At 40.5% G+C, this 12,022-nt stretch overlaps 1 pseudogene; it reads right to left on the reverse strand.

The window, feature by feature from the left end:
- Positions 1 to 10,671: 10,671 nt before the first annotated feature.
- Positions 10,672 to 11,295, reverse strand: LOC129073456 (NADH dehydrogenase [ubiquinone] 1 alpha subcomplex subunit 8-like; annotated as a pseudogene).
- Between the last annotated feature and the right edge of the window lie 727 nt (positions 11,296 to 12,022).

Genomic DNA, 12,022 nt, shown 5'->3' on the forward strand with positions numbered 1-12,022 from the left:
ACTGTTCATCTCCACCTCACCACGCGGAGACACCTACTTATGAAAGAATGTGACTCCTGACCACCAGGGCCTCCAAAAACAAGTCAATTTCACACAAATGTCAGTGGGGGGCATTTCTCCTGATTGCCTTTTAGTTCCCCAGGTAGGTTCAGTGGTTCTCTCTTTTTTAAATACCTGTCATTTTCTTCTAAAAAAAATTATGGTACATATACACAATGGAATACTACGCAGCAGAAAGAAAAAATGAAGTACTAAACTTCGCGACAGCATGGATGGAACTGGAGAGCATTATGCTAAGCGAAATAAGCCAGGGAGCGAAAGACAAATACCATATGATCTCACCTATAAGTGGAACCTAACCAACAATACAAAGATGCAAGGAAAATAAGACCAGCAACACTGAAAGGAAAAGAAATCAACAGAGACAAGAGGGAAGCGGGGGTGGGGGGGGGGGCGGACGGGGAAAAAGAAGGGAAGGGGAAAGTCAAGGAACATATAGCAAGGACTCATGGACAAAACCAAAGAGGAAGAGCTGCGGGAGGGAAAGAGGGAGGGGGCAAGGGAAAGTGGTAGGCAGAGACAAATGTATTTGAAAAAATAAAATAAAATTTAAAAAAAATTAAATGTGAAATAAATAAATAAATAAATAAATAAATACCTGTCAGCTTTTCCCCCATGGACTCTATATCTTGAGAGGTTATATCTTCCAAACACACTACATTCACAACTAGTTCATTGCTTCTCTCTCTTTTTAAGATTTTATTTATTTATTTTTGGAGAGAGGAGATAGGAGGAAAAAAGAGAGGGAGAGAAACATCAGTGTATGGTTACCTCTCACATGCCCCCAGCTGAGGACCTGGCTCACAACCCGGGCATGTGCCCTGACTGGGAATCGAACTGGTGACCCTTTGGTTCACAGGCCAGCACTAAATCCACTGAGCTCCATCTGCCAGGGCGCTCTCTCTCTTTTTTTTTTTTTTAAATCAAGCAAATATGTATATGACATCGGCACATAGGCCTTCTGGTCAACCTATGGTGCGAAAAGCCAGGGGATGTAATGATAGTACTTCGTGGCACGACCTTACCCACCATAGTAGTGATCTTCTTTATATTCCTAAAAAGGGAAGGACCCTTAGCTGAAAACCTCTTATTTCCTTTATCCAACCCCTCTGACTTTCCTAATTAGTTTGTGGTTGGCCATGAAAGAGGGTGAGGAGTTTAAGGTCACCCATCTCACCCTTCCCCCACACCTGAAAAAGGACAATTTACATTCACATTTTTTGGTGACAGGAGCCCTAAGTCAAAAGTTTTATACAGAAAACATCCTGGGAAATGAGTTGCTGGTCACTGGAGCTACAGCACACAGAGTTCCTTGTAGAGATCAGGTTGTTAAGACCACGTAAGGACAAGATGCTATAAAAGTGTCTGCCTTTTCCAATTTAATTTTACCAGAGCACATAAATCCACTGACGGGTTTCTTTAAACAGTTTTTCTCAACTTTAATAAAAATTTAAAATAATTAACACCTGGCTTCCTTTTTTAAGTTTTCGATATAGGAGGTAGAGTGAGGAGATTTGGGGGCTATGGAAGACATTCTAAGACAAAAAAAACACAACTTTTCATAATTGACATATTTGACTTTGACCCCTGGCTTCACCAAATTTTGGCTATGTAGCCTTGGGAAAGTTACTTTTAAGTCTTGATTGGCTTTTGGGGAAGTGGGAATATTACTGCCTTACAGTCTTGTGAACATGAAATAATGAATATAGAAAAGACACACATCTGTCTGGCTCAGTAAAGGGCAGCTACCTACCCTCCTTTCCAATCTCTTTATATCACAATGAGTCAGAGCCTCTATTCCCTATGTATTTAAGGAAGCCCTGGATGCTACAAGGTGATGCTGACCCTACGAAGTGACAATCCATGGGGGGGTGGGGAGGTAGAAGAGAGTCCTGTCTTACCCATAGAAAGAAATCCCCCATTCTAGTCATTGCAGACTAAAAAACACCTGAGGAAGGTGAGAGGTCTCATGGGAGCTCTCTCCTGGGCCTCAAGGTTTACTCACCCAATCACACTGCCTTGAAGGTCCCTGTCATCCCACAGAGGAAAAGGGAGGCACCTCCTTCCTGGATAAGCTGAAGGGAGGTGAGAGGAGGTTGAGGGCTCTGGCCAATGCCTCCTCTTCCTGAAGTGTCTCTCAGAATTCAGCTTCATTCCTGGCCAGCAGGAGCCAGTGGAACTAAGTCCTGGGTCCCAGCAACTGCCTTCTCAGTCCGGGTCCTGTTCTCAGTTTTCTCCCCTGTCTTCCTGGAGAGAGAGAAAGCTCAACATCTGATCCATAGCCACTGGGGACCCTGTTCTGGTGGGGGTCCTTGAGCCACCAACATTTAACTACCCCGGACACTTGTGAAGAATATACACTGCTGGCCCCCTCCATCACCTACTTGGCCAAGGAGCCTTCCTGCCTGGGTGTGGGATGCAAAGAAAAACAACATCAGCCAGACATATTGAAAACACTGAGATAAGAAATGAATGTCTCATGGAAACAAAGACTTCAAGCTTATAGTGCTCTGAGCAGCTGAGACAAAACGGTGCCAGGTGCTGCTAAATTATTAGAATAATTGTGGAAAATAGCAAGGAAATAAAGATATCTTTGACCTAGCCCCTCTCACAGGAGGGCAGTGGTGTAATAGAGAAGGCATGAGCATTGGTGTCAGGTGGACCAGGCTCCTTTCTAGTTATTTTTGGGAGACAAAGGACTTGGCAGTGATGGTGGAGGTAGGACTGTGATGGTAGTTCTTGCTGTTCACACAAATTGAGGTGTTAGTATGTGCCACTATGAGGAGCACTATTAGGTACTTTATAGCTGTTATCTCCCAACAGCCCTGTGAGGTAGTTATTATTATTACTTCTATTTTATTTATTTTTTTTATTCTCACCCGAGGACATTTTTTCATTGCTTTTAGTGAGAGAGGAAGGGAGAGAGGGTTTAGAGAGAGGGTGAAGTGGGGAGAAAAGGAAACATCAATGTGAGAGAGAAACATCTATTAGTTGCCTTCATTTGTGCTCTGACCAGGGACCAAACCCACAACCTAGGCATGTGCCATGACAGAATAAAACCCGTGACCTTTTGGTCTGCTGGACAACGCCCAACCAACTGAGCCACAATGGCAAGGGCACTTCTGTTTTATACTCATAGATGAAGAATCTGAGATGCTTAAGTTAAATGAGGTAACCTCTCTCAGTCTTCATTTCTTACCCGCACAATGGGAATTTTAAAAAATTCCCACAGAGTTGGAGAAAGAATGACTAATTCACATCAAGTTCATGGTATACAAGGGTATTCAATACCGTAATTTTCTTCTATAAGAATGGGTCCCAATGAAATAATAAAGAGTAACAAAAGATCTTATTACAGGGATGTAACTTGGAAGTCACCTTTGTGTCCAGTGATAGGAAAAGACTTAGCAGATTAGGACAGAATATTATGCAGCCACTTACATATCTATGAAAAATGTAAAAGTAGAAGGTTTATAGATATTGTTAGACTAATAAAGAAAAATACAAAATAGTATATAATTAAAAGTTGTTAGACATAGATTATTTAATACAGGTCCATACTGCTTTCCAATTAAAAAAACAAAAACAACAACAACAAAAAACAAAAGCAGCGTCAGGTGCCACAAATGGCAGCTGCTGTCAACATGATTAGAATAACAACTAATGTGTCAGATGTGCAGAGGACACCAATCCCTTTAACCACACCAGCATATGCAGAGAGTGGCCCTATCAATAATATCATTCTGTTGTTATGCTGAGAATGTAACACATCTCTGAGGCAGCTCCTGGAAAAAAAGTTTGGCTTCAGTGGATATAGCACATGCCAATCAACCTGTTGCACTCTTTAAGTCCAGTAAAGTTTCTTTGTCCAGTGATTAGAAGGTGACTTCACTAGTGAGATAGGAAAGCTTCCTTTAAAAGCTGTTTTCCCTTTTTCAGCTGGCAACATGCAGATTTATTAACATGGAGATTTTCTCTTACTAGGAAAGAGTGGTACTGTAGCGCTTAACCTCTAAGGAGATTATTTTATAAAATATTGATTTCTTTTTTTGCACATTAAGGAGATGGTTCTTGAATAGAAAATGTAAGTGTAAGCAAAAATTGTTTCATTATCCCAGTTCATGAACATGAAAAGTAATGAATCCTACTGGGAGTGAGCTGACCTATTCTTCCTCAATGTTACGATTCCAAGAACGGATGTGCACCAAAAAAAAAAAAAAAAAAAAAGAGAGAGAGAAAGAAAGAAAGAAAAAAAAATACTAACCTGGATTGCGCAGCCTTTTACTATAAACTGTGACGGCAAAGCTGTAGACTTTGTTGCCAGTTGTAGATTTTTTTGCCTCAGTATCTCTTAAATTACACCTGGACCTTTTCCTAAAATAAGACTTATTTTACTGAGCCGTTGCAGGTCAATAGAGTTTACAAGCTAGTGCTGTCTTGTGAAAGCTGGCAGCAGCACCACATCATCTAAAGAGAAATGTGAGGACTATGTTCTGCACCAGCCTCCCACCCTCCCCATTTTACCTGTAATCCTTGTCCTTCTTAATCCCACTCTGTAGCCAGTAGCTGCATTGGGAATAGAATAGCTGGTTACAGTGGAGAAGCAGTGGTCCCAGAATCTAGAGGCACTTTATTTACTTTTTTGGCTAGTGTTCTAGGATCTTTTTATTTTTAATTGTTATCCAAGTACAGTTGTGTCCATTTTCCTGCCACCACTTTCCCCCACCCCACATACCCCCACCTCCCACCCTCAATTTTATCCCCTTTTGGCTTTGTCCATGGGTCCTTTATACATGTTCTGTAGTTCACATGCTGTCACTAACTGAGCTATCCTGAGCAACTTAGTCAATCCATCTGTGTTTGCTTCCTTGACTGTGAATAAGGAACATGTACAGATGCTGTCAGGATCAGATGAGAAAAGTCAAGTGAATGTGCTTTCAAAATAAACGTTAATGATCACAATGAGTTATCAGTTCACACCTAACTAGGTTCGCTCTCTGGTCAAGGCCCATATGTACCTAGGTTGCAGGTTCGATCCCCATTTGGGGCTCATGTAGGAGGCAGCCAACTGATGCTTCTCTCTCATATTGATGCTCCTCTCCCTCACCTGTCTCTCTCCCCCCCTAAAATCAATAAACATATCCTTGGGTGAATATTTTTAAAAATGTTGACTGGATTTTTCAGTCTTTAAAAAAATCTAAGTGATTAAGAAAGCATCACCTTGTAGTTTAATTGGCAGCATTTTTTCTCAGTGCATCTTAGAATCAGAGGTATTATATTTGATAATATTTGGTACTTATTAAAGACAGTCCATGATTGTGGCATTTAGGTTAATGTGACATCTCTAGCTCTTTCATTGACAAATATAATTCTTGCTTCTCAAGCATTGAAATGAATTTAGACTTGTTTGGGGATTTTGCATAGTATTTTTGTTAGCTGTCAGAGTTGTATGCTACTTTTTGACCCCTTACTCTGTTCCAAGCACTGTGCTAAGGGCTTTTTGTGCAGTGTCTTGTTGGTGCTTAAAAACAATGATATGGAAAAGTACTATTTCCTATTTTATAGCAAAGGGATCTTAGGTTAAGAAATATCAAAGAATGCTCCCAACATTCTTCAGCAACTTAATGACACAGCCAAGACTTAAATCCATCTGAATCCAGATCCTGCTCTTGACATCTGTCCAGAACACCTTTACAGCTGATTCTAAACTGGGTCTTAAAAATCACGGACAATTCAACAAACCAGAGGGAGATGGATGTGGTTACATGGTAGTTGCAGATTTCTGGGCATTTCCTAGTTTCACGAAAGTCAACCTGGTCGACTCTGCGTTTTCCAGTTACTGGAAGGAAGTTGGAGCAAAGATGAGTGGGAATCTATAGTTATACATTCCAGCTTTCTCCTGCTGTTAATTCTATTGATTAGTTGTAAAATTAATTAAGTTTCTGTTTCCCACTTTTATTTATTCTCCAGGCATTCTGGTTTTATTTTAGTGTGCATAAATACCTGTGGAGAGAACAGCACAGGATCTGAGGTGCAGCGCCAGAACAAGGGTATCCTATAACAAAATCCCAAAACGCAGAACTGTTGAGCTAAAAAGGATCTCAGAGATTGATGCTCATTGAAACCACCTATGAAACTTTTCCAGGAACTAGATCTCAGTGGTTCTCCAAACAGGCTTCCTGCGGCAGCAGCAGCAGCAGCAGCATCACTTGGGAACGTGTTAGAAATGCAGATTGTCAGGCCCTAGCCCAGACCTGTGGGTCAGAGACTCTGGGAGTGGGGTCCTGCCCTCTGTGCTTTGTTTATGAAGCCAGCTTTCATTTGAGAAGCACTGAACTAAAGCAAAAATTTGGATGGGATCCTGAGGCTATTCCTCCTTTTTGGAAGTACATTGCAGCTATATTTCAAATTTAATTAAAAATATTTATTTCATATTTTATACATGAGGTTTCTTCAAGCATTTATAGTATTTAAAAGCACAAGAATCCTAACTTAAAAATCTGATCCTATTCTCCTACCTTCCTCCTTAGCAATTAAAATTGACTAAAAATAGCTTTTCTTAAGAAGTTTGTCTGAAGTGTTTTCTGCATTCAATTGTAAGGCAGTAGATGACAGAAGCCACCTTGCTTCACCTAACTTGGAAACATCCACATCAATAATGCATAAATAGATAAGTGATATCACTAAAACTATTCTAGAAATTTCCTTGGAATAGTCATTCTTCTGAATAGGTGTTTTGTTAATATAGTTGTTAAGTGTCACTTTTCTAACTTATTGACTCCAGAAAAAAATAGTGAAAAGTTACTATAACCAATAGGAGAAGGGAGGATACTTTTCTGGCTCCTGAATATCTTTAATTTTTTAATTAATATCTTTAATGTAATTAATTGAGATGTTTCTTTCCCTACTAATATTTTTATTTGATTCTTAGTCTGAGGTACTGAAGAATTTGTTCAGGTCAGCATTTCCCAAATGGCATTCTTGTAAGCCATAAAGTTGTTTCCCAAAGCAAACATTCTAGGGTAAATACATCTGGGAAATGCTGTGTTAAAAAAAATTAAATCGATAGATTCACTTCATGACTTCTTTGAGTTTTTAGTAGATAACATGAATTGTGACTCTCCGGGGGGTTATGTCATACACAGCATTTGCCATATTTTTCTAATAAAAAATTTTGGAAGCAGTGTCTCTAAGGACTTTCTGCACTGACAGGGAAATATTGCTATACAGAATCCTTTTCTGTGATGGTAATTTATGCAAAGAAATTTTGTCTGTCAATTTGTTGGATGATTACCTTAGTTTGTAAAATATTCTATGAACTGATTTTTGGTGCCCTAAAACTAAAATATAGCACCCGGATATATGAAGTGTATGTCTAAGTGCATCTCTGCTTTAAGTAATTCTTTTCATGCCATAGAAAAACATTACTTCTGGAATGTAATATGTTTTAAGCAACTTAATAAATATATATAATATGAGCATGACAATTAGTGTTCAAATTAAAATCTTTGTTAAAAATTTTGTTATTATTTTGATAAAAGAGAACGCCAGTTGACATTTTGACCTTATTGGTGGTAAAGTTATTTCAATTATTAATGTTTTGTCAATGAATATTGTGTATAATGTTAAATGATGTTTTGCTTAATACTTAAGACATTAAAAAGTATTAGTTTTTTATTGCTGCATTATCACAGAGGCTTCAAGTATCATCCATGTGTTAGCCCACAATTCTGCAGGTTCTCAGTCCAGCCAGGCATAGCCAGGTCTCTGCTCAGGCTGTCTTAAAGCTGGAATCCAGATGTTGGCCAAATGGAGCTCCTGTCTGGAGGCATTCATGTTATCAGCAGAATCCAGTTCCTTGCAGTCATGTAACTGAAGTTCCCGTTTTCCTGCCTATTGCCAGTAGGGTGTTGGTCTCTGGTCCCATATGCTGCTTTCAGGCCCTTTCCACATGGCCCCCTCTATCTTCAGGACACCAAGGGCGTGTCCAGCCTCTCATTTGCCTTGAATCTCTGACTTTTTCTTCTGCCTATAGCCAGAGAAAGCTCCACTATTAACGATTCATTGTGATTAGGTCAGGCTCACCTGGGTAATCTCCCTTTCCTGAAGTCAACTGTGCCATGTAACATAATCACAGGAGTAATGTCACATTCACAGATTCCACCCACATTCAAAGGGAAAGGAGGTGCTACACGGACAAGGGGCATGTGGGGTCATCTTAGAATTCTGCCTATCACAGACTGTTAAAATGCATCCCAATTCTCCAAAGTTTAAAAATTAGGAGATGCACTGACTAGTGTGGCTCACTTGGTTGAGTGTCATTCTGCAAAGTGGAAGGTCTCCAGTTCAATTCCCAGTCAAGGCGCATGCCTGGGTTGCAGGCCCAGTCCCCAGTTGGGGCAAGTACAACAGGCAACTCATTGATGTTTCTCTCACACATCAGTGTTTCCCTCCCCTTCTCCTTTCCTTCTCCTATCTCTAAAAATAAATAAATAAAGCATTTAAAAAAAATTAGGAGATAGATATAAACAGAATATAAATTTTAAAATGAATACTACACAGAGTGCTTCAGTAGTTTATAGGGTGACATCAGTGGGATCAGCTAGGTAGAAAAGTTACATAGAATTTTTTTTAAAAAAATTGTACTAGGTCCAGAGGGATAAAAATAGAATGGTTGGCATTTACTGAGTTATAAATCCCTGGTACTGTCCTGTTTATGTGTATTATTTCATTCAATCTTTACAAAAATCCTACAATTTTACTACAATTTTTCCCATTTTGCAATAATTTTTGAGGGAACAGAAGTTTGGAGAAGTGAAATCTGGCAAGTGGCAGAACCAGGAGCAATGTCAAGGCAGTGAGTTCCTTGTTACTATTTAGCGTAACAAACCTGTATTAGGTCATTACACTGAGCCAGGCACTTTGCTAGGTGTTGTTAATACAAGAGTAAGATCCAATTTCTGCCTCTGTGAAATCACAATAAGAGAGAGGGTCCAGGAAACAAACCATTGCCCTGGAGTATGTAGAGTTTAATAACAGTACAGTGGCCTCAAAAAGGATGATCATTAAGGGAAAGTGGTGGGGGGAAGGCAGAGACAAATGTATTTGAAAAAGTAAATTAATTAATTAAAAAAAAAAACACCAGATGATCAGCTCCACTTCAGTGGATCACCAAGGGCTTCTTGGAGGAGATGACAAAGTGGGTCACCAAGGGCTTCTTGAGGAGGTGGCACTTGAGCTAGATCTGAAGAATGACTAATTCTCCAGGAGAATGTGGAGGGTTGGAATAGATAAGGAGAAATTCCAGAAATGGACAAAGGCAATGAAGAATGAAGCCATGTGACCTAGTTAGGATAACGCTAGTTTACTGGGGAGAGATATGAGATGAGGCTGCAAAAGAAGCCACAGGTCCAGCAATCAGTGGACTTGCACAACATAATGGTCTGACTGGATTTATTATATAGGTAGGGAATCCACTGAGTTGTTTTAAGCAGGAGAATAACATGGACAGAGTTGTATCCCAAAAAAAGGTCATTTCAACATTAACGTGGAGGATGCACTTGAGAAAGAGTAGAGTAGGGAAATCAGTTACAAGGCTATCATCACAATCTTGATGAGCAATATTGAGGGCATGTGGTGAGAGGCAGAGCAGGCAAATATGAGGAGACCATGGAGAGATGAGGTCTGGTGACTTGTTAGGTTGAGGGCATGAACAAGAAAAAGGATTTAGGATCACTTCTGGGTGTGGTTTAGCTTGTTCAGCATTGCCCAAATGAAGTTGGAGTTATCTATGTGACCCCCAAGTGGAGACGTCAGGATCCATGTGCAGATGTTGCAGTGTTACAATGGGCACATGGCCAGCAGACAAGAGCACTCATGTGGGGTTACTACTTAAAGCAGATGATTCTAGGGAGATAGGAGGAAAACCAGGAGGGACAGTGGAAGAGGTTTCCTAGAGCAAGCAAAAATTGCCTAGAGAGCCCCAAAGGATGGGGATAGCTGGGGAGAAAATGGAATCCAGGTGAAGAGAGTGTTGCCGTATGGTTTTACAGTGCTGCACTCAGCACAAAGTGATGCAGTACTGTGCCCAAGAGGTGAGCACACTGTCCACTATGAGGTCACTTCAGCGTGACCCTGAAAGCTCTTCCTCAGGCTTAGGAATTTGATTTATTTTATTTGTTATTATTGGAGTAGAAGTTTCTCAGCAGTGGCCTCTCCTTACCCAAGCTCATGTGAGTCACACATGTAGACAATGCATTGATTTGCAGGGGAAACTATAATGGCAGCCGACCTGGCTGACGAGGACCCATTCCATAGGAAACTGTGCTGCTAGGAGACTGTTCTGTTACCATGACCTAGTGAAGGGGACTGCTAGATGACTAGAATGTTCTTCAGTATCAACAGACATGGAGAGACATTCTGGTTGACTTAACAGATGGTTGCTGTCCATTCCTTGCTCTTTAGGTTCCCTTTTAGTCATGCTCTTTCTCTATATCAGCGTCCTTGTTTGCTTCTTCTTGCCAAATTACAAGCACTTTCTTCCATTTAAAATTTTTAATGGCCAAGAAATGGTATAGAATAACTACCAAGTAACATAAATTAACTTTTTTGTTAATGTTTGTAAACCACATGTGAGTTTTTATCTGTTGTTGTCTGGGTACATGACTGAGTGTGGGCCATGGACCCATCTTTACATGGTGCAGAAAAAAAGACAACTGCATGTTTGGCAGGCTTCAGATCTCCTTCATCCTCCAAGTTGGGCTCTGGTCTTGATCTTGAGTAGTAGGGATTATCCGGTAAAGTTCCTGGGTTTTCACTTTGGTGACCCTGGACAGCTCTCCCAGGTCGGGTCACACCCAACCCAGCTTGTCCAGCACATACTCGTGTAAGATTTTGCCTGCCTCTTGTGGGGCAGCACAACAGCTGCAGGCTGGAATAATCAATGCAGGTTCAGTATTCTATAAAGTAGAATACTGCACAGTGATATTTTGTCTGTGCACTTGTTGACAAGCTTGCCTTTCTCTAAGCTCTGCTGCAGGTCTTTCTCTTCCCAGCGCCACAGCATGAGCTCCTTCTGGGCTTATCTCACTGAGTTCCATAGTGATGCACCGTAACTTTAAGCACAGCAGAAATAACTTTCACCTCCTACACTTTCAGATCCTCCAAAGTAGGCAGCTCTACTGTCCTAGGAATGAAGGCGGTGGTCCCAACCAGGATGAGGCATCCACAGCCACATCATCCCCATTTCCTACAATCACTTTTTAATTCTACTTCTCTGATATTGCTCCCAGGTTTGGGTTGGAGCTTTGGGTCATCCCGAGCCCCTCAGTCAGTTATCTGTAATACCTGCCTTTTCTTGATTTAGGCATGCTGGTTACATGTGTAGAGCTTTAACCATGTAAATTGCGGATGACAACTCTTCAGGTTTTAAGGAGCAGCCCATGGTCACCCCCTGTGAAGAAGAGTCAGAGAGGTTAGACAAGAAGGTAGACTAGATTTAAACGTTCTTACGGAAAAAAAAAAAAAAAAGCCAACTAGCTCAATTGGTTAGAATATTGTTCTGATATGCAAAGGTTATGAGTTCGATCCCTGGTTGGGGCACATACAAGACTCAACTAATGGCCCTGGCCAGTGGCTCAGTTGATTGGAGCATTGACCCATGCATCAGAAGGTTTGCAGGTTCACTTCCGGGTCAGGGCATGTACAGGAGGCAACTGAGCGACACTTCTCTCTCACATCAGTATTTCTCTCTGTCTCTTTCTCCCTCTCTCTCTAAAATCAATAGCATATCCTTGGGTGAGAATTTAAAAAAAATAATAAAATGTATATACAAAACTCTATATAAAAAAAGATGCAACCAATGAATGCATAAATAAGTGCAACAACAAATAAATATTTCTCTTCCTCTTCCTCTCTCTTTCACTCTAAAATCAGTTTTAAAATGTTAGTAAAAAGTTATTAC

Source organism: Pteronotus mesoamericanus, unplaced genomic scaffold, assembly GCF_021234165.1.
Source record: "Pteronotus mesoamericanus isolate MK-2021 breed Mesoamerican mustached bat unplaced genomic scaffold, CSHL_Meso_final contig_41, whole genome shotgun sequence".
Lineage (NCBI taxonomy): Eukaryota > Metazoa > Chordata > Mammalia > Chiroptera > Mormoopidae > Pteronotus > Pteronotus mesoamericanus.